General features: G+C 38.2%; 1 protein-coding gene across 9 annotated transcripts in view; it reads right to left on the bottom strand.

Moving 5' to 3' along the window:
- The window catches only part of nlgn1 (neuroligin 1), a 627,813-nt gene that overhangs the window by 572,028 nt on the left and 27,805 nt on the right, over positions 1-27,980 (bottom strand). For 6 of the 9 annotated variants that reach the window (XM_073041085.1, XM_073041089.1, XM_073041091.1 and 3 more), the window contains exon 1: positions 18,172-18,624. The exons of 1 other annotated variant lie outside the window; for it this stretch is intronic. The gene's annotated coding sequence lies outside the window, so the exon portion shown is untranslated. Of the gene's footprint in view, positions 1-9,764; positions 9,843-18,014; positions 18,124-18,171; positions 18,625-27,980 lie in introns of those variants that run through there. 2 more of the 9 variants (XM_073041086.1, XM_073041088.1) reach the window with 2 other exon arrangements.

Here is a 27,980-nt window from a genome sequence, read left to right as displayed (position 1 = left end):
TCTCGGGAATCCTGTTTCAGAGGCAATTCAACAGGACTAAGAAAGGAAGGAACAACTTAGTATAGTTAGTAGAAAGGGTGGAAGAGAAAATTAAATGCAATAAAGGGAATTTCTGTGATAGGGTGAAATATATAACAGTTAAAGGCAAGTTTCCCTCTTCCATTTTTACAGCTACACAGACCAACCATTACTCTAAACAGGAAGCTTTTACATGGCCTGAAAGCTGCACAGAACTTTAAATGTTTATTTTTTTGTAACATCCATACAATATTTAGAATGAAAATTTTAAAATCACATACTTCTGATTTTATGTGTTATTTGAAGGGTTCCAGGAAATACAGTACAACAAAAAAACTTTCACATTTCATAAACTTTTAAACTTAGACAGCATCGGCGTTCACCAGGCCGGTAATTTATTAACAATGAGCTAGCAACTTCCATTCTGTGTTTATTATTACAATTTGTAGCAGCTTTGTAACTTGAAACACTGACAATGTAAAGATGTTGAAGCTCCAAAATGTTTCAAAGTAAAAAATGTGTAACATTAATTATTTAGAATATTTATTGATTATATTCATTAATACATAATTAGCTACATGATATTTCACAATTATATTAACATAAATTTCAAAATTATATTAACATTATATAAAAGAAAATTCCAGCTGCACAGCAACAAAGGTTATGTGCACACTCATGCCGCATAGTGTAAACAATGGTTAAAGGGCAGTTAAGCTCCTTTTTCTGTGTAATTTTGTAATGTCAGTGTATAGTGCATACAGCGTATGATTATATAGTCTGGTCGAAGTGCAATACTCAGCAGTCTAGACTATACAAATGAAAGAAAACAATAGAAAAAGTGGCAATAAACATTTCCCAGGGTTCCATGAGACCTCATTGTAACAGTGAAGGAAATGAGTTATGATGCAGAACAAAAGTGACAGGTAACCAAAAGTTCAGGGTCACACCTGCAGAATGAGTGCAGACACTCTGCAAAGTAATCACCCGATCTTCAGTGCAGAGGCAAAATGTGAAAACCAAATGCCGTATGGATTCCAAACTGGAAGAAGTGTAGGTTGGAGAAACTTGGCAATTGGCATATGATGGGGAGGAGAGTGTGGGGACAAAGGAATAAACTAGGAAGCCATGAAGGGAGACCCTCTCTGAAATGCTTAAAGGGGAGGAAAGAGGAATGAATTTGTCTAATAAGATGAAATCTTGTTGAAGTTTGCAGAAATCGCTGAAGATTATCTCCTGAATGTGGAGCCCAGTGGTGGGGAGATAAGGACTAGAGGAACTTTAGACTTTGGCATATTTCATTCAAAAACTATACATATATTTTTATGAATGGGTAGAGGAAGAGCATTCAGAGCTGTAAGATTCACCACCATCCCTGTACCAAAGTACTTTATGCCTTCAGAACTAAATGACTACTTCCCAATGGCATTGACGCAAATCACCATGAAGTGCTTTAAACGGTTGGTAATGGGACATATCAAAAACTCCATTCTTGCACCATTGGACACATCAAAATGCTTACTAGGAAAACCGTTCTACAACAGATGCCATAGATCTGTCATGCACCCAGCCCTGACATTCCTAGAAAACAAAAGCACTTATGTCAGAATGTTGTTTTTGAATTTCATTTCAGCATTCAACGCTATTGTCCCAGAGACATTGGTGAACAAACTCCTTGGTTTAAATACACCCCTGCGCAATTGGATGTTGGACTTCCTAACCAACAGACCTCAGATAGTCAGGATGCACAACTGCTCCTCCCTACCCACTCTCCTCAACTGTTAGCTGAGCCCACTGCTGTACACTCTGTTCACACTTAGCTGCACAGTAAAACATCTGAGTGATCACATTGTCGAAGTCACCAATGACACGACAGTGGAGGGGCTCATCAACAACAATGAGACGGCCTACAGAGAAGAGGTGGAAGAGCTTGAGGCCTATCGACTTCAGGAGAACTCACACCACTCGCACCCCTCTTTACACTGGCAGCACAGTAGTGGAAACTGTGAGCGGTTTCAAACATCTGGGAGTGAACATCTCACACAACCTCTCATGGTTCCAGAACACAACATACACAGTCAGGAAAGCTCACCAATGCCTCCGTTTTCTAAGGAGCCAGAAGAGAGCTGAACTATGCACATCTATACTCACGTCATTCTACAGTGGTGTAGTAGAAAGCATCCTACCAAGAAGCGTCACTGCGTGATACAGACACTTCGATGCAGCTAACAGGGAGGCTTTACAATGCATCAAAAAGGTGCCAGAAAGGGGCCATTAACATCATGATGGATACCACCCACTCTGCTCATGGACATCAGGGAGAAGGCTATCTAGCATCTACACTAGGTACACCAGACTCAAAAATAGTTACTTTCCCCAAGCAGCAAGGTTGATTAACACCTCCATCCATTAACCCACCCCTTTACACTCCAACCAACAGTACTTTATCATTTCCTATCAGTCACCTTATATACAGACACTCTTGTGCCTAGCGAAGCTTCATGGACATATAATCAACCTACCTATATAACCTGTATAAGCTGTATTTATATTTATTGTGTTTATTATTATTTAAATAATTATTTTTTTGTGTTAATTTATCTTGATGTGCTTTCAGATCCGGATTAACAATTATTTTTTCCTCCTTTACACCTGTGTACTGGAAATAACATTAAACAATCATCAATCTTAAATGACGAAGGACGTGAAGGTTATAATAGATAAAGTAACCTTGCAAAGCATGTGTTTGTAAATCAGCCAAAAATGAGGGTGAACATAGAAAAAGGGACAGAAATTGAATCCAAAATAGTGCAGGAGAGCACAAATAACAGCTCATAAATGCTGAGAAAATATATTTGACTCAATTCTGTTTTAAACAAGTGACATTTCATTTCTAGGTAGTGACCCTTGGCTCTAGATTGTCCCTCAACAGAGAAACAGCCTCTCAACATTGACTCTTTTAAAAACTCCTTAGAATCCAATACTCTTCAATCAACTCCCCTCTCACTTTTTTGTGCTACCATGGATATAAAAGTCTCGTGGATGTAAACTTTCCTCATAACACAGCTCACCTACTCCAGGTATCAGAGTGGTTAACCTTCTTTGAATTGTTTGAAATGCATTAACCTCATTTCTTAAATGGGGATACCAATGTAGTATACAGATTTTCTGATGCAATCAAATCAATGCACTATATAACTGTAGTATAACCTCACTGGTTTTTATTCAATTCCCCTTACAATAAATAAATACATTCCATTAGTTTTCCTAATTACTTGCTATACTTGCATTCTAGTCTTTTGATAATCATGCACCAGGACACCCAGATTCTGCATCACAGCTCTAACTGAACATTTTCACATTTTCCTGCCATATTTTTGCTAATGCACTAAACTTATATCTCTTTGTGGTCTCCTTAAATCATTTTCACAACAAATTCATTTATACAAAAGCTTTGTATAAATATAAGAATAATAAAGCAACAATACAGCTTCAATGGGCCAAAAAGAAATTCTAAAGGAAGTTAATGACATAACTGAGGTACCTGTGTGCACTGTTAATAATGATGGTAACATGACTATGAATAATTTGAATATGTTTGTCACTGATAGTTGGTGAGAAAGAGGCAGTAAGACAATTCAGAACCGTTTTGCTCACTGCAGTTTCAAGAATTCAGGCTTGGGGATGCCAGAAATGGATATGAGTGAAAATGAAATGATTTCACTATTTCACCAAGTAAGAAACTTACAAAGAATTTGAAGATACAGGTTTCCCCTGCTATCTGAAAATAGAGCATTCCCATGAAACCATTTCGTAGGCCAAAATGGCATAAAGCAAAGAAGCAATTACCATTAATTTATATGGGAAAAATTTTTGAGCGTTCCCAGACCCAAAAAACAACCTACCAAATCATACCAAATACAGGTCGACCTTCACTAATCCAGCACCACTGGGACCTGCAGAGTGTCGGCTTACAGAAAATGCCGAATTACAGAAGGATCACATTAAGCAATAGCTAACCACCTCATCATACCTTTAAAATATCATGTAAATCAGTACAAATTAGATAATAATGAAACAGAAATATTAAATGAGTAGCAAGTGAAATTTTAATAATGTAATATACTGTACAGGTAAACGTACAGGAATTAACTTATACAGAACAGTTCAGCACTTCTGCTTCTAAAGTGAGACATTTAATATACCTTCAGGAAAAGTTACATGTTTGCAAGTGTGGGGTTGTCAAGATCATCAACATCTTCATCTTGAAAAATGAGTGAAGCATCAGGAACCGGTGCTGAAACTGGCACAACAGTTTCTTCAAAAACTGTTGATGTTGGTGGCAGCACATCTGGGTGAGCAGAAGCAGAAGTCAGAGAAAGGAGGTCTTCTATACGCCACATTTCATGTGACTGCCAGCCGGCCAGGGATTCAGCGCTGGCTCTTCCCTCTTCATCTGCAGTTACTGAGGGAATTCTCGATAGTTTCTTTTCCTCCGCTTAATAACATGGTTCAATTCAGCGGGTTGCCATGTCTGATCTGAGGTCATAGGCAGAAAAGAACGGAACGCCGGCTGGGCGATGCCGGAGGGCAGTGCGCGACTGCCGGCAGGCGGACGAGAAGGTGGACCGACCCAGCACGTGCCAGCTCCTCTGCCACTGGCGGGTGAGATGGGCAGCAGCGCCTCACGTAAATGATACTAATAAATCCAGGAAAACAAGTAGGAATCGTCTGTCTGTGCTTACAAGAGCGTGCCAACACTTGAACAGATCTAGCGCAACCAAAACAATGTGCAGCACATTGGTACGGTGACCCGGGAAATTTGAAATTACAGTTGTGCGGAAAATTTGAAATCAGTGCTGGATTATCGAAGGAACCGGATTACAGGTAGTCGGATTAGTGAAGGTCGACTGTAGCACATAAAACCTAAAATAACACTAACGTATAGTAAAAGCAGGAATGGTATGATAAATACACAGCCTATATAAAGTAGAAATAATGTATGTACGGTGCAGTTTCACTTATCAGAATCGGGAAGATTTAGCCAAAACCGATTTGTAGAGAAAGGGAAAAATTGGCACATACACGCATGCGCACACACCTGCCCACGCAAAGCTTCATGGTCATGGTAGTCTTTCTTGGGGTAAACAGAAGTTTAAAGCAGGCGCCTTTCTTCGTAAAAGTGAAAATCCTCTTCGGATTGAGTGGATAGAGTGGACAGTCAGCGCCTCTTCCCCAAGGCACCACTGCTCAATACAAGAGGACATGGCTTTAAGGTAAGGGGTGGAAAGTTCAAGGGGGATATTAGAGGAAGGTTTTTCACTCAGAGAGTGGTTGGTGCATGGAATGCACTGCCTGAGTCAGTGGTGGAGGCAGATATATTGGAGAAATTTAAGAGACTACTAGACAGGTATATGGAGGAATTTAAGGTGGAGGGTTATATGGGAGGCAGGGTTTAAGGGTCGGCACAACATTATGGGCCAAAGGGCCTGTAATGTGCTGGATTGTTCTATGTTCTATTTCTTTTGGTTAGTGACAACAGGTACTAATGTAGATCTTTCATAAAAGCGAAGTGGCGTAAAGCGAACTTTCGTAAAGCGGAGGACACCTGTATCAACAATCATCTTGAATGTTACAATGAAAAAAAAATGATTTGGAGGATGCACTCATTGAAAGTGTTGTATGAAGGCAGCACTAGGTAGCTGTGCTGATATTGTTCATTTACAGTCAATCAAAAGAACATGGCAGCATATGCTAGAAATTCCTCTGTTGATAACTAAAAGTAACTAATAGAGTTTTAAAGTACTACAGTAGTTTTGATTGTGTTCCAATTTGTTCTGTATTTCATTTCAATATATAGTTTGTTACTCCGTTAAGCGGCGGCTTGTCTTTTTTTACAGCTTCCATGAAAATTCATCTACGTATTTGAGGCAACCGCTTAATTGGGCCAAATTGTTCTCGTCCCAATTTGTCCTAATAAACGTGAATTCACTGCATTTTGAATTTTGAATTGATAAAAATCCAACAGAGAAGTTTGATCAACAAATGAGGAGCACAAAATAACTGGATTTAATACAGATATATGGATAGAAAATCGATTACAAAGACAGAAACCAACAATAAGTGGATACTTCAGGTTGGAAGGATATGGTTGGATGGTGTCCAATGGGGAACAACTTGGCTAAGGAGATAATACATATTCCAAATTTACTGATAAAACTAAAGTAGAAGGCATTTTGAATATAGCATCAGATGTAAAGGACTTATAAAGAGATATGAACAGACTGAGTGAGCGGTTGTGAAATGGCAGGTGCAATATAACATGGAAAATGTGAGAGATTGAGCAATGAAACTGTTTAAAAGAAGCCGGGTATACTTGTATACAAGTCATTTAAGGCTGAATCACAAAACATGAGCAACAAGCAATTAAGATGGCCTTTATTCTAAGAGATTTGAAAAATGGAATAAGGTGGTCATATTCAAACTATATAGGGCATTCCAGTGACACCAGCCCTGAAGTAATGCGTTCAGTTTTGGTTTTCTTACCTAAGGAAGAATATACTTGTTACAAAGGGTGTGCCCATGACTTACAAGACTGGGATTCAATTCTCTACTATTTAAGATGCAGAAGAGGAGATTTCTTGAAGGGCTAAGCAGGCTAGGTACAGGAAAAATATTTCCCTTGGCTAAAGAGTTAATGAAATAAACTACAGTTCAGACTCAGGAAGAGGCCTTTTAGAACTCAGATTAGAAAAAAGTTCTTCACAGAGGTGGTAATCTTTTGGAGTTCAGTACCATGAAAGGTTTTGAGATTCAGTTGCCTTGTTTATTCAAAACAGAGCTACACAGATTTCCTGGCATTATGGAATCAAGGAATGTGGAAATAGTTTGAAAAATGACATCAAGCTGGATGGTCATTCATGATCTAAAGAAATGCTAAATGGGCTTCTTTTTCATACTTTGCTATCTTCTTTGTTTTTATAGGATAAAAATAAAATACAACAAAGATCATCAAAATTCAAAACAGAAAAGTCAGCTGGTCTGAATGGAACCATTCTAAGAACCATCTAGCCCTTTCACAGTGTGGGAGTCCCAGTCAAAATGTGGAAAGTTAAAATCCCCTACTATTACAACTTTCTGTTTCTTACATCGGTCTGCTATCTCTCTACAGATTTGCTCCTCCAATTCTCTCTGACTATTGGGCAGTCTATAACCCCATTAGTGTGATCACACCTTTCCCGTTTTTCAGCTCCACCTATATTGGCCTCTGTAGACAAGCCCTCTGGGCTGCCCTGTCTACGCACAGCTGTGTTATTTCTCTGACTAGTAATGCCACTCCTCCCCCTGTCATCCCTCTCCCTCTATCACATCTGAAACAACGGAACCCTGGAACATTCAGCTGCCAGTTCCTCTTGCAACCAAGTCTCACTAATAGCATTAATGTTGTAATTCCACGTGCCAATCCACACCTTAAGCTCATCTACCTTACCTACAATACTGCTTGCATTGAAACAGATGCACCTGAGAACATTTCTATCATATACAAACCTTTGATTTCTGTCTATACATGCAGTCCTCGCATGACCTTTATCCTCCTCCACCTCACTATCTGCTCTAACACTCTGGTTCCCCTCCCCCTGCAAATCTAATTTAAACACCCCCAGAGCAGCACTAGCTAACCAACCCACAAGGATGTTAGTCCCCCTCCAGTTCAGGTGCAAACCATCCCATCGGAACAGGTCCCACCTTCCCTGGAACAAAGCCCAATTGTCCAGAAACATGAAGTCCTCCCTCCTGCACCATCTCCTTAGCCACGTATTTAGCTACATTATTTTCCTATTTCTAGCCTCACTAGCATGTGGCACGGGTAGCAATCCTAAGATTGCAACCCTGGAGATCCTGTCCTTCAACTTTGCACCAAACTCCCTAAACTCTCTTTGCAGGACCTCCTCCTCTTTCCTATCCACTTCATTGGTCTCTACATGGACCACGACATCTGGCTGCTCACCCTCCCTCCTGAGAATACAGAGAACTCAATCCAAGATATCACAGACCCCAGCACCAGGGAGACAACAGACCATCCCAGATTCTCAATCTCTCCCACAGAACCTCTTATCTGTCCCCCCTAACTATCGAATCCCCCATCACTACTGCTCTTCTCTTTCCCTCCTTCCTTTCTGAGCTGAGGGTCTAGTCTCGGTGCCAGAGACGCAACCATTACAATTTGTCCCTGGTAGGTCATCCCCACCAACAGTATTCAAAACGGTATACTTATTGTTGATGGGAACAGCCACAGGGGTGCTCTGCTCTTTCTGTCTATTCCCCTTCCCTCTCCTGACAGTCACCCAGCTACCTGCCTGCTGACTTTTAGGGGTGACTGTCTCCCTGAAACTCCTGTCTATTTCTACCTCTGCCTCACAAATGATCCGAAGTTCATCCAGCTCCCTAACTGGGTTTGTCAGGATCTGCAGCTGGATGCACCTTTTACAGGTGTGGTCATCAGGGACAATTGTGCTGTCCCTGACTTCCCACGTACTACATATGGAGCACTCGACTGTCCTAACTGCTGCCTCTATTACCTACTCCTAGGTTAATTAAATTAATTAAAGGAACTTATCTGGCCTTACCTCACTGGGAGCAAGCTCATCCTCGGCCTCTGCTCACCAAAGCCTCAAAGCTCCACTCCTACCCTGAGCCACTCACACACTGGCCGCTCCTCTTCAGTTACCCCTCCTTTTATTTGTCCCTGCCAATCATCTCAATTACTCACTCCCTCTAATCAACTAATCAACACTCCATTTAACCCTTTGGTTGTCTTCTACGCTCCTTTTAAAGCACACTCACACTCACCTAAATTGCAGAGAAATGTAACAATGGAATTACAGAGAATCATGTCACAATCCTCCAATCCTTATTGCAGACATGAAATATGCCAGAAATATGTGGACTGCAATCATTAACAAAAAATAGGGAAATGGACAAGCCTAGTAATTACAATATAATCTAAGCAATGTCGGCATTACTGCATGTAAAATTAGTTAATTAATAAAAAACACATGGTGCTTTTATGGCTAACAGGATTTATCTGGCTAATACGAATTTGCATAAAGGATAAGTGAGTTTACTGCATATGATATTCAGAATTCATACTTCCAAAAAGCATTTTATAAGATGTCACATGATAGGCCTGCAAGTAAAATTAAAGCCTGTGATGTTAGAAAAGTAGCATGGATACTAAACTGCATGGAGGACAGAAAATAGTATAGCACTGAATGCCAACACATGTGATTTCTATAATAAAAGCATAACTTCAAAGTTTTCAAGTATCAAAAAGCTGAAAATTGCATGAGGGTGATATTATTCTTTGGAAGGACAGATGGTGAAATGGGTGAGCACATGGTACAGAAAATGTAATGCAGTAAAGTGTGAAATGATCATTTATGTCAGAAGAATGATTATTGGCAACAATTTTAGAAATAGGTGCTGGAACAGAGAATCCTTGGGATGCAAAGTATTTAGAAATGGTGACAGATTGAAAGGCACTGTGTTCAGAATGATCTCTGTGTTCTTATACATCAATAACTGAAAGCAAGAAAGCTGGTACACAAGCAATTAGAAAGGCAAATTGTGTGTTGGCCTTTATTGTAAGTATGTTTGAGTTCAAGAGTAAAGCAACCTTGTTCCAATTACTTAGGTCCCAGGTAAGACAACCTTGGAAATATTGTGTAAAGATCTGGCCTCCTTACCTAGCAAAGGATATATTTGTGATAGGTGGAATACATTGTTGATAGAGGGGTTGAAGTCTGAATTCCCCGGAATGATTCCTGAAATGGAAGACATATTGTATGAGGAATGATTAAGCAGAGTAGGTCTTTAGACTCATGGTGTGGAAGAATAGGTCATGACCTTAATGAAACACAAAATTCTGAGCAAGCTTGACAGTGTGGATACAAGGATGATGTGTCCCTGAGATAATAAATCTGCAATGACCTTATTAAATGGTGACCACAATACTCTCAAGAGATGAGAAGGTATTTCTTTACAAAATGGATAGTGATTTTTTAATATAATAAAAGCAAGGTGCTGTAGATACTTAGCAGACCACTTACCATCTGTGGAAAAAGAAACAGTTAATAGGATCATGCCCTTCATCAGAAATGGAAAAGAGGAAAAATAAATTAATAATAGGTAACAGACCTGGAGGGGGAGATGGGCATAACAAAGTGAATACTTCTAACTGGATGAGACCAAATGAACTAATGTGGCATTTAAGCAGTGGCAAAAATTAGATTATGCATCCCTCTCTGTATAGTCTATAAGAATGTCATATATACAGCAAGCCAGGCTAACAAAAAAGTAAAACTGAGTCAAAGTGTTGAGAGGCAAAATGGCTAGTTCTGATACAGAAAGAAACAATGAATTACCTAAAACTGGGCAACTCCTGTAGGCTGCAACATGCCCAGATAGAAGACGCAGTGTTAAGCTTCATTCAACCTCATTGCAACACCACAGGATGCCACGAACAGAAAGGTCAAAGTAGGAGTGAGATATTGCATTAAAGTGGCAGGCAAGCAGAAGCTCAAGGTCACTCCTGTGGCTGAGCATTGGTGCTCTATAAAGTGATCACCTGGTCTGTGTTAGGCACTTTTCCCTTACAGCTTCCCTCGTTCTTTCTTTCTGTCTGTATCAGAATGGCCCATTTTTGCCCATCATTATCTTGGCTTCTTGTTTTGTATAGTCTAGTCTGCTGCACGTGTCTCACAGACTTACCAGCAGCAACACATCAGAGACAAATCAACTGCCACATTAAGACATTTGGTTTTCCCACAATTAGAGAAGTTCTCATTTCCTTATTCCTCTCCCCCACTTTTTCCACTAGCTATAATTAACTTGCTTTCTCTCTTACTAATTTTAATGATAGGTCCCAGAGCCGAAGTGTTCAGTGTTTCTCTTCCCTTCGGATGCTACCTAACCTGCTGAGTGTTCTAACATTTTCTATTTTTGCTTCAGATTTACAACATCTGCAGCTTTTTTAACCAATTCAAAGGATATGAGGTTAGTGAATAAACATTTCCCTAAGATAATAAATCTACAATGACCTTATTAAATGGCAGAGCAGGTGGGAGATTCTGAATGTCCTACTCTTAGAGAAATATCAGTAATCTTAATATTCTCAGTGTCCAGAAGGGATCCATGAATTTAAAGTCGGTAAACAAAGCAAGTAAATAAATATACTCCAATTAAGTATTATGACTTCTTCTAAGCATCATACATTTGGATTTCAAGTCCTTAAATAGATTTACAAGAATGGTGACAAAGATTAAAGACACTGACAACATACTGTACATAGACTGGAAAAACTATGATTTTTTTCTCTGGGCAGAGAAGCTAAAGGAGAATTTCATCAAGCTGTTCAGAATCTTGAGGTTCATAATAGGTAGAATCAGGAAAAATCTATTGCAGTAACAGAGGGGCAGAAACAAAGCAACATTGATTTAAGGTGTTGTTACGGTAAAAATAACCAGAGGCAAATCAAGGAAAAATAAATTAACTAGCTAGTTGTAAATGATCAGTATTACATCTGCAATGCATGAATTTGATCATAATTTTCAAAAGGAATTGGCTAAATACTTGAAAAGCGAAAAAAAATGTTAGACTACGGGGAAAACAGCAGAACTGTGGCACTCATTGAATACCTCTTTCAAAGAGCCATCATGAACATATCAGACCAAATAGCTTTTTTCTTCTGTGCAGTATCACTCAACAATTCTGTATGCATGGGATGCATCAATTTTTCTTTAATTTAAACTCAGTGGCTCATGAAGTGGATGGGCTACAGCAGCAGAAGACCATGAGCATACACTCAGTGGCCACTTTATTAGGTAAAGGGGTAACCTGATAATGTGGCCGCTGAGAGTATTTCTTCATTTCCTGTGATTTCACTGTTAGTCAAACCAATACCAAGAGTATTATTTAGAAACTACATAATTACCTCATATAGCCATTTCCTTTTACAACAAATATTCCTAAACAAACTATCCACATCAGTTTGCAGCACACAATCTAGACCCAAAAAAAACCCCAAGAATTTACATGCTCTGGGACAGCAGTAATGGTAAAACAAGATTGCTTTTCCAAAATTTGAGCATGAAATGTTGAACTTAAAATTCCAAATTATTTTGATTTGGAGAAAATGAATTACATTGGCACTCTTTGCCCATTTTGTTGATGTACGTATTGGAAAAATTACTATACAAATATTTTTTGCATTAATTCCTCCCTTTGTAACTAAGTAACTATTTCAGGTATGTTAAAAAGTATCTTTCAGTGAACCGCACATTTACAGCACCAAATAAAATATCCAAGTGCCAATTAGCTAAACCAGTTTAATTTTAATTAAATGCTTGATTATTGAGCTACTATAGGCTTTTTTTGTATTTATTCATGGGATGTGGGTGTCATTGGCAAGACTGGGAATTATCATCTATTCCTAATTCTTCCGATATTCCCATGGTAACACACTCCGAATATTGCACACAACTGAAAAAAAACAAGCTTTTAATTAAAAACTCTGACTTCTTCCCTTGACTGTAGATGCTTCTCCTTGACAGAGTATTTGACCAGATTGTTCCATCACCTTCACATCCGCATTTGCCATTCTATATTTGCATAGGATTCCCCATATCTTTAACTTCTGTCTCACGTTCATTGAATTTCTGAGATTCCTCCAACAAACACTTTCCCTCTAAGATGATCTGGTTCAGTCTTCCATTTTCACCAATCTCCAAATCCTATCCATGGCACCTTATTGTACAATTAAAAGAATTGCAACTGCTCTTTAATCACTTTTCTTCCTAGTATGCAGTCATTCCCTTTTGTCTCACTCTTCCTCACTCCATTTTAAAAGCTCTTTAACTTTCTTCCCAAACTCTGATAAAATTAACCACTTGAAACCTTTTCTCTGCTTCTTCATAACAAATGATTCCTGACATGCCAAGCATTCCAGAATATTTTTTATTTCATATTTCCAGCAACTGTAAGATTTTGCTTTTGTAAGGAAAGTTTACTCCATAAATAATGTAAGCAATTATCATGATCATAATTTAACATGTTATGCACGTATTCTTGTTACATTTAGATTTTCAAAATTGTCTAAATAATATTCAATCCAGTTTAAACTAGGAAGATTGGAGGATGGGAAACAGAGCACCAGGTCAGAATGTGGAGGAATTGAGAAGATGATAGACGTCATGACCAGTAAGTCTGAAAAGAAGAACAGACAAGAGCAAGGTAATAGATACATTGGGATGAGGTGGTTCAAGTGTGTTTATTTTAATGTTAGAAGTATTATGCATAGGAATAATGAACTTTGTGCATGGATCAGTACATGGAACTATGATGTTGTAGCCATTACAAAGATTTGGTTCACAGAGGGACTACACTGAATGTTTAATGTTCTAGGATTTTGATCTTTGAAAAAAGATTGAGAGGAAGATATGTTGTGTGGGTGGGGAGAGTGGAGTTACACTAATTAATCAGGGATAATATCATAGCACTTAAAAAAGACATAACAGAGGGCTCATCTACCAGATGGGTAGAATTCAAAAATAAGAAAGGTGCAACCACCAGATGGAATTATACTATAGATTCCCAATAGCCACCAGAATATTGAGACCAGATATGTAGGCAGATTAGGAAAATGTGTAAAAACAGGGTTGTCATGTTTGGTGACTTCAACTTTTCCAATATAGACTAAGACCTCCTTAGTGCAACAGATTTAGATGGGACAGAATTTGTTAGATGCATCCAGGAGGGTTTCTTAAATCAGTATGTGCATTATCTAACAAGATGAGGGACCATATTGGACCTGATGTTGGAAAAGTCACTGATCTTTCAGTGGGAGAATGTTTAGGAAATAGTGACTAAAATTCCTTAAGTTTTAAAATAGCTATAGATAAGTTTGAACTTGCCAGAGAGTATGAAATTGAAACAGAGCAAACTGCAAGGCAGGAATTTAAGAGTGTCAATTGGGAACAGCTGTTTTGGGGCAAGTCCACATCTAATATGTGCAGGGTGTTTAAAGACCAACTGCACAGAGTACAGAAGAGGATATACCCCAGGTTTAATGCAAGAGATTAGAGATGAGATTGTTGGGGCTTTGATCAAGGTCTTTGCATCCCCTCTAGCTATACACAAGGTCCCGAAGGACCAATGAATAGCTAATAGTGTTCCATAACTCAAGACGACAGAATAATTCTGGAAACTATAGATCAGTAAGTTTCACGTTAGAGGTAGGGAAGCTGTTGGAGAGGATCTTAGGGATAGGATGTATAAGCATTTGGAAGACCATGACCTAATTAGGGATTGTCATCCTGGCTTTGTGTGGGGCAGATCATGCTTTACTAACTTGATTGAGTTTTTCAAACAGATAACAAAATGTGATTGATGAAGAGAGTGCTGTGGATGTTGTCTACACGGATTTTAATAAGGCATTTGATAACTCTCACATGGTAGGCTCATTGAGAAGATTAAGATGCATGGGATCCATGGGGATTTGGCCATCTGGTTTCAGAATTGGCTTGCCCATAGAAGACAGAGGGATGTGGTCAATGGGATTTATCTGCTTTGAAGTCCGTGCCTAGTGGTGTTCCACAGAGATCCATACTTAGATCATTGCTGTTTGTGAAACACATAAATGACCTGGGTGTAAAAGTATATGGATGGGTTAGTAATTTCACAAACTATACAAAGATTATTGGTGTTATGGATAGTGTAAAAGATTTCTCAAGGACACAGTGGAATATAGATCATTTGCAGATATGGGTGAAGAAATGGCAGATAGAGTTTTACCAGTGCAAAGGTGAGGTGTTGCATTTTGGAAGAACAGTACAACGTTAATGGCAGGATCCTTAACAGTGTTGATATACAGTGAGATCTTGGGGTCCAAGTTCATACTTTCCTGAAAGTAGCTATACAGGTTGATGAGATGATAAAGAAGGCATATGGCATGATTTGAGGCACTGAGTTCAAAAGTTGGGAAGTCATGCTGCAGGTTTATAAAACTCTACCTTAGCCACCTCTGGAATATTACATTCTATTCTAGTCACTTCATTATAGAAAGGATGTGGAAACTTTGGAGAAGACATTTGCCCAAATGCTGCCTAGATTAGAGGGCATGTGCAATGAGGAGAGGCTGGACAAATATGGGTTGTTTTCTCTGGAGCACTGGAAGCAGAGGGGGCACCTGATAAAGGTTTAGAAGATTTATGAGAAGTATAAATAGACAAATAGTATCTTTCTCCCAGGGTCAAAATGTCTAATACTAGAATGTGTGCATTTAAGGTGTGAGGGTGCAAGTTCAGAGGAGATGAGTAGGGCAGGATTTTGTTTTACACGAGTGGTGGCTTCCTGGAATGCACTGCTGGGGTGGTAAAGGTAATAAAGTCTCCTAGCTAGACACATGACTGTGCAGAGAATGGAGGGATATGGACCTTACATAGGCAGAAGCGATTAGTTAGGCATTTAATTACTAGTTTAATGTGGGCAAAAGGCCCTGTGCTGTGCTGTTCTGTGTTCTAAATCTGTTAACTTTCAATCTGAACATTTTTCCTGGCTGAATCTACTGCAGGAATAGTCCATTTAAAGACAACTAAGTTCTTCACACATTGCTACTCTGAAATTCTATATCCCCGAGGTTATATGGAAGCTTAGTTACTGGTGTCTATAAGACTTCTGGATATTAAAGAAATGAAGAGATATGAGAATGGTGCAGCACAATGTATTGAGGTAGAAGATCAGCCATGACCTTTATGAATGATGAAGCAGACTTCAAAAGAACATATTCCTGCTTCTATTTCATGTATTATTTCTTCTTTAGTCACATCTGAACTTTTCTCCTCCTAGTTCTTTATTTTCCATTTACTTTCTTTGTCATTCACAACCCATGAACTATTTACCCCAATGGGAAAAAAAATCTCACCTGTCAAATGTTTCCAGCGTTTTATTTTATTCCTAAAACCTCTGATGATACAATATATAAAAAAAACATAAATCCTCTTCTTACAACCAGGTACCCTCATCCAAAGTTCCATTTAAAAATAAAATCAGCAAGTTCAGTGGCAGTTATACCATGCTCTATTAGTGAAGTCTATTATTCATGCCCCAACTCTTTACACTGGGATCGATCCAGTTTCATATCCTACAGTCTAATATACAGAACACATATCCAAATGCAGCACACCAAACTTAAGTTTACATCAATTTTTTTGCACTTCTTCTTTTCACCTTGCAAGTTCTTGCTTTGTGTTTCTCATTCCCTGTGCAAGACATTACTGGAGGAAATGGAAGCACTTGTAGATCACATGACCACTAAATGCAATTAATTGAGATAGCTGCAGTACAGAATCAGGAAAGAAAATAAAGGGACAAGTAAAAGAGAAATAAGAGGCATGAGAACTACAGTAAGAGCAGAAGAGTCAAAGAGCAATATCTGCAAAGACTGCCAGACACAAACATAAAGACCCTAATAAGTGAAAGACAGGAGTAAAGGAGACACCATTACATCAGAGCAACTCCTTCAGGAAGCCATATGTTGCCAGATGAAAGCACCATGATCCAAACAGTACCAGAAGAACAGTCTAACCTCAGTCTCACAGGTTGAAAAGCTATCCCTTGACATTCCGTGTCCACTTTGTTCACTCAAAACATAAATGAAGCTCTGGTACAAGTGCAGCAGCCCAATGGAAGATCATAGCTGATCACTATAAGCAATGTATACTGCATACAGTACTCCATGCTCCTAAAACAAAGATATCTTACCCACTCATAGAAATTGTTTTGTGATTATTAAACCTGTTCTCCTTCCTTCCTTAGACTGCAGATCTAGGTGCAAAATATGAATATTTTTAATACTTTAATTGAAGTAGGTGGTCAGGCTGCTTTTAAAAGATAGTCTGTGAACATACCACTGCCAACGAGCCTGTTGTACTTAAATCACATTTTTGATATCTGCAATTATATAATGTTGTTCAATAGGTAGCTGTCACTGAGCTCCAATGCTTCTATGTACTATAACAAATATACGGGTGGATTCAATAAAGCCTTTGAAGATGAACATCATTTTATCTAACTATAAGGTTGTTCTTAATCTTCAAATCAAACAATGCAGCTATTTCTAACGTTCTTAACAAAAATTACTCTGAATTATGCTTGAGGAAAAATACTTAACACTTTCGGTTTTCCATAAAGAACCCGCGAAGCACTCTAATTAATTCATGAATAATCAACTTAATTTCTTTGAAAACGTCGGGCAACTGGCTAAAACGCCACTGTTATGATCCTTCTGTGGCAGCAGAGATTGATATGAAGTAAAATTAACGTTTTGCTTTGTTAATAGTTAACACCTTTTAATATAAGAAAATCCAGGTATGTCGTATTTCAGTTTAAATTGAGAGCCACGTTCAGTTTGATAACGATCGCAATTTTCCTGCAAAAATGCTGTAACCCGCGTCAACTAGAACATTGGGTGCATTTATTAAAATATTTGTAAAGATACATAAACATTTGTCATAGCAGGCCAAGAAATAATTCAATAAAATATTTCCATATAGTTTAAAATAGAACAGACTATAGACTGCACTGCTTCAGCAATATGATCTTGTACAATTATTCTGAGGCCATATGTATTTTTTTGCAAATTTGTGACATCATGCCCTACTTCGATATGTAATGAAACCTCAACTCCTCTTAATTATAAGTCAATTAATATCATGTAATTTGTACGGTTCATTTTAATTAAAGCTGCTGGAAATTGATTTCGTTCTGCCAATGATACAGCCGACAAAAGGTGTTGTGCAATTTATATGGGAAAATAATAACAATTTGGCCAGGCAATACCCAATATCGATGAGGCAGATGCAACCTACAGGATGCACGCATACGATAAAAATACTTTATTTTTTCAGTTTGAAAATGCGACGTTATGGCTACATTCTTACCAGTTTCCACAAACTGAATCGCTGTTGATGACATATCTCGTAGATCGGCAACTGACTTATATACTAACAAGTATATTTTTCATGGTACTATATCCAGTGGACATTATATGTATATGTCACGTATACTTAAAATAAAAAGAAACACAAAATTATTTACCAGCGCCAGAGCTCTTAATATCTGTGAGCTTGCCAATCGGTTGATATTTATTAGCTATTCGTGTACATGATGTGAAAAAACACGCGACTTGAAGAATCTTCCTCGCTTTTTGCCTTTTCACTCTATTCGACGACAACGATGCACTCGGCACCTTCAGCTGGGATTCACAATTCAGCTCACAGCCCTTCGGAAGCTATATAACAAAATTTGTCGAATTTGTAATAGTTTCTTTCCATTCACCTCCATTAAAACCCAACGATCGTACAACTCTATCCATCGGGGTAATCCTAACCACAAGGATTTCAGTGGTGTTTTAACTTAGATACCGGAAAGCCTAATTTTTGCAGCCTTCTTCTGTGGCTTCCATCCTCAGCTCAGGCGATCCGAAGGAATTTAAGGTCTTTACGCTATAAACCTTTCACAGATCGGATGCATTTCTCGAACAGCCTCCGAAATCTGTTTTCGGTGATGAGCTTTTTGACACAGATTTTACCATTCGGTTCTTTTCAAAACGGCGCACAGTTACACCTAGCGGCGACCCGATGCTTAACAGTTCTTCGTTCTGCCATTTTCCAGAGAATTGCCTTTACCTTCAATATTGCAAGACTTAGCTTTATTTTGAGCCTTTTAACTTTAAACATTAAAAAAAAGCTGCTCAAAAGAAGATCCCACAATAAATTTAAAATATATATATATATGCCTCTGAAAACCACTATGAAATCTTTAACACTATAGATGATACATTTTTTGAAAAAATACTGCAATTCAAATAAAATGGGTTTACTTAAAAAATTAAAATCCCTATATTATTCCTGGCAGCCTACTATTGGCAAGTTAGGAACAAAGCAGATCAGACACATCAAAGTAAAGCTTGATACAAAGCAATGTTGGATCAATTAAATAATTTACACTTGGGTTAGAAATTGCCATAACCAAACTAATAATTTTCTCCAGAATATAAACAGACTTTTCAGTGAGAATCTAAATTTGAAAGTAAAAGAGGACAATGGGATTTAATAATCTCACCATCACCTACCAGATGTTGACCCAAGTGCACTAACCTCATGTTTTACATCAGCCTTTATTTACCAAGTGAAATCAATGGAAAGTAAAATCAAACAGTTTATGAAATTCATAGCTGATCCAATTTCCTCAGCTTCCAGCTTGGTAGGATAGGTTTACCTCTTCTCTACAAATTTTACATCATATGGGAGCAGGAGTGAGAGTAATAACAAAACAAGGAAGTATGAAGCAACTTTGGGACAAAGGGAGCATAATGTACATTATACTAAAGTATGGTGGAGATACCTGAAGTGATTCATTGGGAAATACTTTGAGTAATGCTGCAAGGGTATGCAAGAAACATGTGGAAGAGATACTGTTGCAGCTAACTAATCAAATGAGAACTTCAAGGAAATACTATATCAACTAATTTTTCTTCCCATTTCCCACTTCAGCCATGAGTTATTGAGCCTTAGCATCCACAGAAGTCAGTCATACATACAAGGTAAATAGACGCATGCTGACTATAAATATGTGTCCAAGAGGCACTCCATTAGCAGATAAAATCTTGTAAAGTAATTCCCACTTCCAAACAAAACATAGGATACAATTAATAAACAATCAGAAAGCCTCAGGCTATTCAAGGGCAGCCAGCAATTTATTTTTAAAGATTTCATAATTTTGCTTTTTCTTTTGATGAAATTAAAAGGAATTTGGTGGATGCTATACAGTATAGCTAAAGTTTTAGACAGTATTTGATAAATTATCACAGCAATTGAAAGGCATTTGAAATGTTTGGAGATACATTGGTATTGAGACTACCTTAATTCCTTATATATGATAGACATTGGCATACCAGCAATGATATCTGGAGTTCTAGAAACAACATTACAGAAAGAGTATCACAAAAGAAAGAAAGGGTATGGCAAGCTGGAACAAGATACACTAAGAGTGACAAATAAGAGCTTATAAAATCAGATAATAAAATGGGAATATAAATGGAAATCTGAAAAGAAACTGAAAATAAGGTGCACATCTTATAATTCCACATCTTTTCCCCTTAAACATGCTAAGGAAAATTTGTACAGCTCCTAGAATTTTCCGTTTATATTTCTGCACTTTCATAATTCCATTCAGTAGTAAACTAGATTAAAACATCATTTAAATCCGTATTAAATAATTATTTGAAAGAGAATTGTGTAAAAATGCACGTCCTGAGAAATTGGATTACCATTGGATCTAGATAAAAACCTGTCTAAACTGCCACTACATTGATTTACCTTCTATGTTATCATTCATATTCTATGATATACAATTCCTTGTGCACATATTAATTCACTTACAGCACATTTATTTTGTCTAAAAATACAAGGTGATGTGGTATCACAATATGGTCACTAAATCAAATGCATTTAGTATGTGATTCAAACGGACAAGCATAATGGACAGCCATGCCTCAGAAAAGCTTTCATAGAAGGAAAAACTAGTGACAGAATTTTGCATCTGTTAATGGGACAAGGATTTTTAGCAGTTTTCTTATCTGACAAAGACATTTACCTACTATTAAACTGAAGCATACGATTTTTAAAAAAGTAAAATAGTAAAATAAAAACTCAATTACTCAAGAATGGATTAAAAATATTTAAATGATTATTAAATTTCCTTAGTCTGAAAATTCTACGGGCTTGGAAACCCTACCTACACCAGTGGGGTCTCCCATTTTGTACTTTTTCTGGAGAATCTAGCAAGTCATGTAATATTTTTATGTTATTATAATAGTATGTTAATGCAATTCCCTTTAAGAATACTATTCTTTTTGCCAATGTATATAATGTTGATTATGCCAGGTTTCTAACATGTGGCAATAACTCAAGCAGCCATTATTTACAATTTGTACAATTAAACACAACTACAAAGACTAAAACAAGTCAAGTTTACATCTAGATGGAATAAGGCAGCAAGCACGGTAATATCTGTCACTCAATACATGTTGAGATTCTGCATATGGCAGCACGTACTTAGAAGTGACCTACTTAAGTTTCAAAGGGGGAAGTGCAGCCGTTTTATCTCCCAAGAAATATGTGAAAATTACTCAGAAGTAGAATGGAAAAGATGACCAAGTGAGTAAGATATGTTACATATTCAACTGTCTGATGAAAAGAAAATGAAAAATAGAATAATTTAACTGGAGCATATTGTAAACTAGAATTCATGATCACTAAAAAAGAAAGGGCTGTTGCTTGATCTGATTCAGTTCTGTTCATAACAATATGCAGTTAAAACAGAAAGTGCAGTAGTAGGTACTCAGCAAGTCAGGCTGCATCTGTGGGAAGAGAAACAGAGTTAATATTTCTCCAGAACTGCAATATTTTTAATTTGCAGTCATTGTCAGGCTGATAACAAGAAATCGACTTCTGCGGCAAGCTATTAAGCAAAAAAAAAGTGAATCTGTGAAATTATTAGATACAATATATCAGTGAGATAAATTCCCACATGCAATGTTTCTTTTTTCTAGTACTTCCTTAATCCTTAAAAAGAAAAAAAATCTACATTTCTACTAAAAATACAAAGCATAATCCATAATGTCAATGTCAAAAGAAGAGGACAGGATGTAAATTCAATATTAAATTAAGTTTTGAGCAATTACCTTTTCAGGGATACAGGCAAAATTTAATGATTCATTTGTGGCTATTCATCTCCCTCTAGAGGTTAAACAAATTTGGAAGGAGTCTCCAACAACCTAGTACATGATCTTTTGACTGGAAAACCTTTTCATTTCTTATTTGTAAATTATCACAAATGTGTGATTATTCATGGAATATATAGATAATATTGAGTAATATAAACAGAATGCATTTCATACTAACATTAGACATTCAGCAGACCTACTATCCAAAATATTCCAGTTTACTCAACCTATACATATTGCATTGAATACAATAAAGAAATCCTAAAAAATGAATATGACTCCAAGCAATTTGAAAAAAATGCCATTAAAAGGAACTAATGCCAGAATACAAATCCCAAAGATGAATTATAAAGAAATTCATTATGATGTATTATTTTTAAACTCATAGTAAGTTGCCTCAAAATAAGCTACCTCTTCATCCAAGACAGTCGCCTCTCAAAAGAAAACCTACTGAATTCATATATTGGATGTTTTAATTAAAATAGCAAGTGTCAATACAATACTATTCACAGAATAATAAGGCTTTCAAGCATATTCTAGCATAGTAGATTACATTGTTGATTATGCTGTTTATTAGCATATAATAATTACGTATTTACTCCTAAAATGTTCCAATGAGTTTCCGTGATGTTCAATATAGTTGTTGAGGCCAGTATTTGTTTCTTTTTCATGATTTTCTTTTTCAAAGTTTCTATATCATTAAAGGAACAGACATATATCCTTTTTATAACCAGAAAAAGCACACATTTCTTGGAGACTAAAACAAGATTGAAGATGCACCTTAAAGTAGGGTTTGGGAATATCAGCATAATTAATAATAACATTCATCCTTTATGTCAAGCTGTCCATGTGGATTTGATAAACTTAAAGGGAAAACAAATGGTTATGTACTTTTGCCTTCAACTTTTATGAAAGTGCCTAATTTTGGTCATGATGTTGACAAACAGATCTGGGGGCGGGGGAGATATCCGGCTTGTTTAAACCAGAGGATGACAGAAATGTTGAAGAGAGAATAAAATATATTTTAAAATAGAGAAAGAGAAAAACTGTTGACATACTCTTTTAGAACATCTGGCAACCCAGCATTGAGACAGATGAAGAAGTTCAAGGTTAATTTACATATTCACCAAGGAACAGGACCTTTGTAATTGTGAGGATGACTTACAGCAGACTGAAATGCTTGAGCATATAGATATTAAGAAAGTGGATGTGCTGGAGCTTTTGAAAAGCAGTAATTTAGATAACTCACTGGATCTGAACGAGATATACTCCAGGCTACTGTGGGAAGCGAGGGGGGAGATTGCCGAGACTCTGGTGTTGATCTTTGCATCATCAATAGGGACAGGAGAATTACCAGAGCATTGGAGAGTTGCAAATGTTATTCCCTTGTTCAAGAAAGGGAGCAGAGATAACCCAGGAAATTGTAGACCAGTGAGTCTTACTTCAGTAGTGGCAAGTTGTTGAAGAAGATCCTGAGAGGCAGGATTTATGAGCATTTGGAAAGACATAATCTGATTAGGAATAGTCAGCATGGCTTTGTCAAGGTTGTGCTTTACGAGCCTGATTTAATTCTTTGAGGTTGCAACAAAACACATTGATGAAGGTAGAGCAGTGGATGTAGTGTATATGGATTTCAGTAAGGCATTTGATAAGGTTCTCCGTGCAAGGCTCATTCTGAAAGTAAGGAGGCATGGGTTACAAGGAGACCTTCCTTTGTGGATCCAGAATTGGCTTCCCTACACAAAGTAAAGAGTGGATGTAGATGATTCATATTCTGCATTGAGGATGGTGACCAGTTCTGTTCTGAGACCCCTCCTCTTTGTGATTTTTATAAATGAGCTGGCTGAGGAAGTAGAAGGGTGGATTAGTAAGTTTGCTGATGACACAAAATTTGGGGGTGCTGTGGATAGTCTGGTGGGTTGTCAGAGGTTACAGCAAGATATCAATAGGATGCTGAACTGGGCTGAGAGGAGGCAAATGGACCACCCCAGAAAAGTGTGAAGTGGTTCATTTTGGCAAGACTCTTGGCAGTGTGGAGGATCATTGAGATCTTGGTGTCCGCATTCGTAGGACACTCAAAGCTGCTGCACAGGTTGACAGCATTGGTAAGAAAGTGTATGGTGTGTTAGCCTTCATCAACCATGGGACTGAGTTCAAGAACCATGAGGTAATGCTACAGCTACACAAGACCTTGATTAGACCCCACTTGGAGTATTGTGTTTAGTTCTGGTCACCTCACTACTGGAAGGATGTGGATACTATAGAGAGAGCGCAGAGGAGATTTACAAGGATGTTGCCTGGATGGGAGAGCGTACCTTATGAGAAAAGGTTGAGTGAACTTGGCCTTTTTTCCTTGGAGCAATAGAAGATGAGAGGTGACCTGATAGAGCTGTGTAGAGGCCTGATAGAGCAGGCCTGGCCTGCTGCATTGCACCAGCATTTTGTGTGTGTTGCTTGAATTTCCAGCATCTGCAGATTTCCTCGTGTTTGAGGTGTATAAAATGATTGATCATGTGGATAGCCAGAGGCTTTTTTCCCCCAGGGGTGAAATGGCTAACACAAGGGGGCATAGTTTTAAGGTGCTTGGAAGTAGGTTTAGGGGGATATCAGGAGTAAGTTTTTCAACACAGAGAGTGATGAGTGCATGGAATGCACAGCCAGTGACCGTGGTAGAGGCGGCTACAATAGGGTCATTTAAGAGATTCTTGGATAGGAACATAGAGCCTAGAAAAATAGAGGGCTATACAGTAGGTAAATTCTAAGCAGTTTCTAGAATAGGTTACATGGTCGGCACAACATTGTGGGCCAAAGGGCCTATAATGTGCTGTAGATTTCTATGTTCTATGTTCTATAGTCAAGGCCATAATTGTAATAAACAACTAGCTACCTTTCTGCAAAAATATCGCTACTAATGACACTTAAAGTTACAGGGTTGAAGTAACTTTAAACATAAAATCAGATACAAGGTTTGATAATCTCAGGAATCACTATGGCAATTAGGGTCACATTTTCAAAGATACAACACATAAATCCTCACTTCCCAAGAAAGTCATAAGAAGTATAGAAGAGCCTTCCTCAAATGGGAGGCTATGACCAATGAGATATCAGTTCCACTTCTCAACTTCCTCACCCATTATCTTACTCTTGAATCCAAATATATCTAACAAAATATTTTGTCTTCAAACAAAATCTGCATCCAATTATTTTACTATACTTGCTCATGTCCAAACAAGTAAAATAGATCTCAAACTCATTTCCAAATTGTCAGACATAAGATTCTGCACCCCCCTCTGCAATGTTCTGATCAACAGACTACAATCAGTAAAGACAGGTAACAGCACCTCTACTGTGATTACCCTCAACACCATTGTCCTGCAAGGTTGCATCCTTAGCCCCTTACTCTACTCCCCATACACCCACGACTTGTAGCCCAATTCCACTCAAACTCCATTTATAGGCTTGTGGATGATTCCACTGTGGTGGACTGGATCTCAAACATCAATGAGATGGAATACAGGAATGGAAGTCTAGAGGCATGGTATCAAGACAACAATCCTTCTCTCAGTGGAAGAGCCAGTCATTGACTTCAAGATGTGAGGTGTAATACATGCCCCTGTCTCTATCAATGGTGCTGAGGTGGAAATGGTTGAGAGCTTCAAATTTCTCAGTCTGAACATCACCGAGAAATTGATTTGGTCCAGCCATATAGATGCTATAGCCAAAAAGCAGACCAACACTTCTATTTCCTCAGCATGTTCCTGATAATTCTTACCAACTTTCATAGATGCAAGACAGAAAGCATCCCTCAGATGCATTATGGCTTAGTATAGCAACTGCTCTGCCCAAGACTGCAAGAAATTGCAGAGTTGCAAATGCAGTGCTGTCCATCATGCAAACCAACTTCCCCTCCATTTACACTTCCAACTGCCTCAAGAAAGCTGCTGATATAATGAAGGATCCTCTCATTCCCCCCCCCCCCAATCATTTTTTTCTTTTCCTCTCTCCCATTGGGCAAAATATACAAAGGTTTAGAAACTACCAGAGTCAAGGGCAACTTCTATCTTCATTGTTAACAGACAATAGAATGGCCCTCTTATACTTTAAAAGATTAATTCTTAATCTCTCAATCTACTTCATTGTGGTCCTTACACTTTGTTTACCTGCATTGCACTTTTTCTGTAACTGCAAAACTATAGTATACATTTTATTATTTTTGATGTAATCACTCATGGCATAATCTTTCAAGATGACATGCGAAACAGAAGGTTTTCACTGTACTTTAGTACATACTACAATAATAAGCCATTGTGGGAGTAGCCATAGTGAGTGGGTCAGTGTTCAAATGGTCAGATCAGGCTTAGGCTCATAGAGGCTTCATTCAGCAAACAGAGGTGAAAGTTATTTGTAGATTTTTTTAAGTTAATTTTTCTTTCCTTCTTTCTTATTGTAGAATTAGAACCATGGGGATGCCAGGCAGGATGTGGGAAAGCAGGGAGACTTCTAATGTCCCTAACAACTACACTTGCAAGAAGTGCATCCAGCTGTACCTTCTTACAGATCGGGTTATGGAATTTGAGCTGGAACTGGATGAACTCTAGATCATTTGGGAGGCTGAGGAGCTGATAAGTCAAGATATATAGGGTGGTAGTTGCACCCAAGATGCAAGACACCAGTAACTAGGTGACCATCAGGAAAGGGAAATGGGATAGGCAGCCAGAACAGAGTACCTCGGTGGCTGTTCCTCAACAACAGGCATGCTGCTTTGGATGTTTTGGAACAAGATTTCCAGATGGTATGTTGCCTCCCAGATGCCAGGGTCTGGGAATTCATGATTGATCCACAGATTTCTTAAGTGGGACAGCCAGAGGTTGCCGTCCACGTCAGTACCAATGACATGCATAGAAAGGCTGATGAGGTCCTGAAAAGTGAGTTCAGGAGATAGGAGCTAAATTAAAGGACAGGATCTCCAGGATTGTGATCTCAGGATTGCTGCCTAAGCCTCATGCTAGTGAGGCCAAAAATAGGAAGATCATTCAGTTTAACACATGGCTAAGGAGACAGTGTAGGGGAGAGAGCTTCCAATTTTTGGATCATTGGGCTCTCTTTCAAGGAAGGTGGCACCTATGCAGAAGGGACAGTTTGTACCTGAACCTGGAGAAGGACTAATGCCCTTGTGAGAAGGTTTGCTAGTGCTGCAAGAGAGAGGCATGGGTTTAATCTGGATTTCCAGGGGAATGGGAACCAGAGCACAGAGCAGGTAGTGGAGTGGTTATGGGGAAAGATGTTGTTAAGCCTAAATGCAAAGTCTGGAATTGAAAGACTGAGCACGGTGGGACTAATGTTCTGAGTTATGTATATTTCAATGCAAGGAGCATTGTAGGAATAAGCAGATGAGTTTAGGATGTGGATCATCCTGATGGGCCCCAGCTGACACCATAAGATGCAACAAAAGGCAAGAACAAGAGCAAAGGTGGTACTGATCTAAATATCAAAGCTGTGGACCAAGACATTGGTTTAGTACAATACGTAGGCTATAAATTCACAGGCCTTATGAGGGAGGACAGAAAGTAATGCAGATTCTTAGTTTGAAGGACAGCATCTAAAGCACTCAAAAATTGACCTAGGCTTAGTTGGCATGGTAAAGTTATGAGGGAGACAAAGTATGATGTACCCAGTCTTAAATCTTTATTTAGCTATTGCTGCACATACCATAGGCCTTATTTCTCAAACAATGCCAAAGCATTTTTATCTAGGTATTTTTCTCAACCATGTGTTCTGAGAAAGTAAAATGGAAATGAGAGACAAAAAGGTCAAGAGAGATAGCACTATGGCAAACTAGGAAACTTGACAATACTTCAACAATTTTTCAAAAAATAAGATCTAGCACATACTAACCCAGAAAGGCTTTACGTTTTCTTTGGCATTGGGCGTCTTCTTTATACATTTGTGAGACTGTTGGAGACATAGTTTTAGCATGGGTCTCAAAAGTATCAAATTGATCACGCAAGCTTGTGATCTCACCAAATCCACAGCATTACACAGGTCTAGATTTACAGCTTACAATGCAACACTTGTACTTACAAAGCACTGAAAAAAGAAATGCCACAATTTGCTCAGA

This window comes from Hemitrygon akajei, chromosome 3, assembly GCF_048418815.1.
Source record: "Hemitrygon akajei chromosome 3, sHemAka1.3, whole genome shotgun sequence".
NCBI classification, from domain to species: Eukaryota; Metazoa; Chordata; class Chondrichthyes; order Myliobatiformes; family Dasyatidae; genus Hemitrygon; species Hemitrygon akajei.
This window is presented reverse-complemented; position numbering and strand designations above follow the sequence as displayed.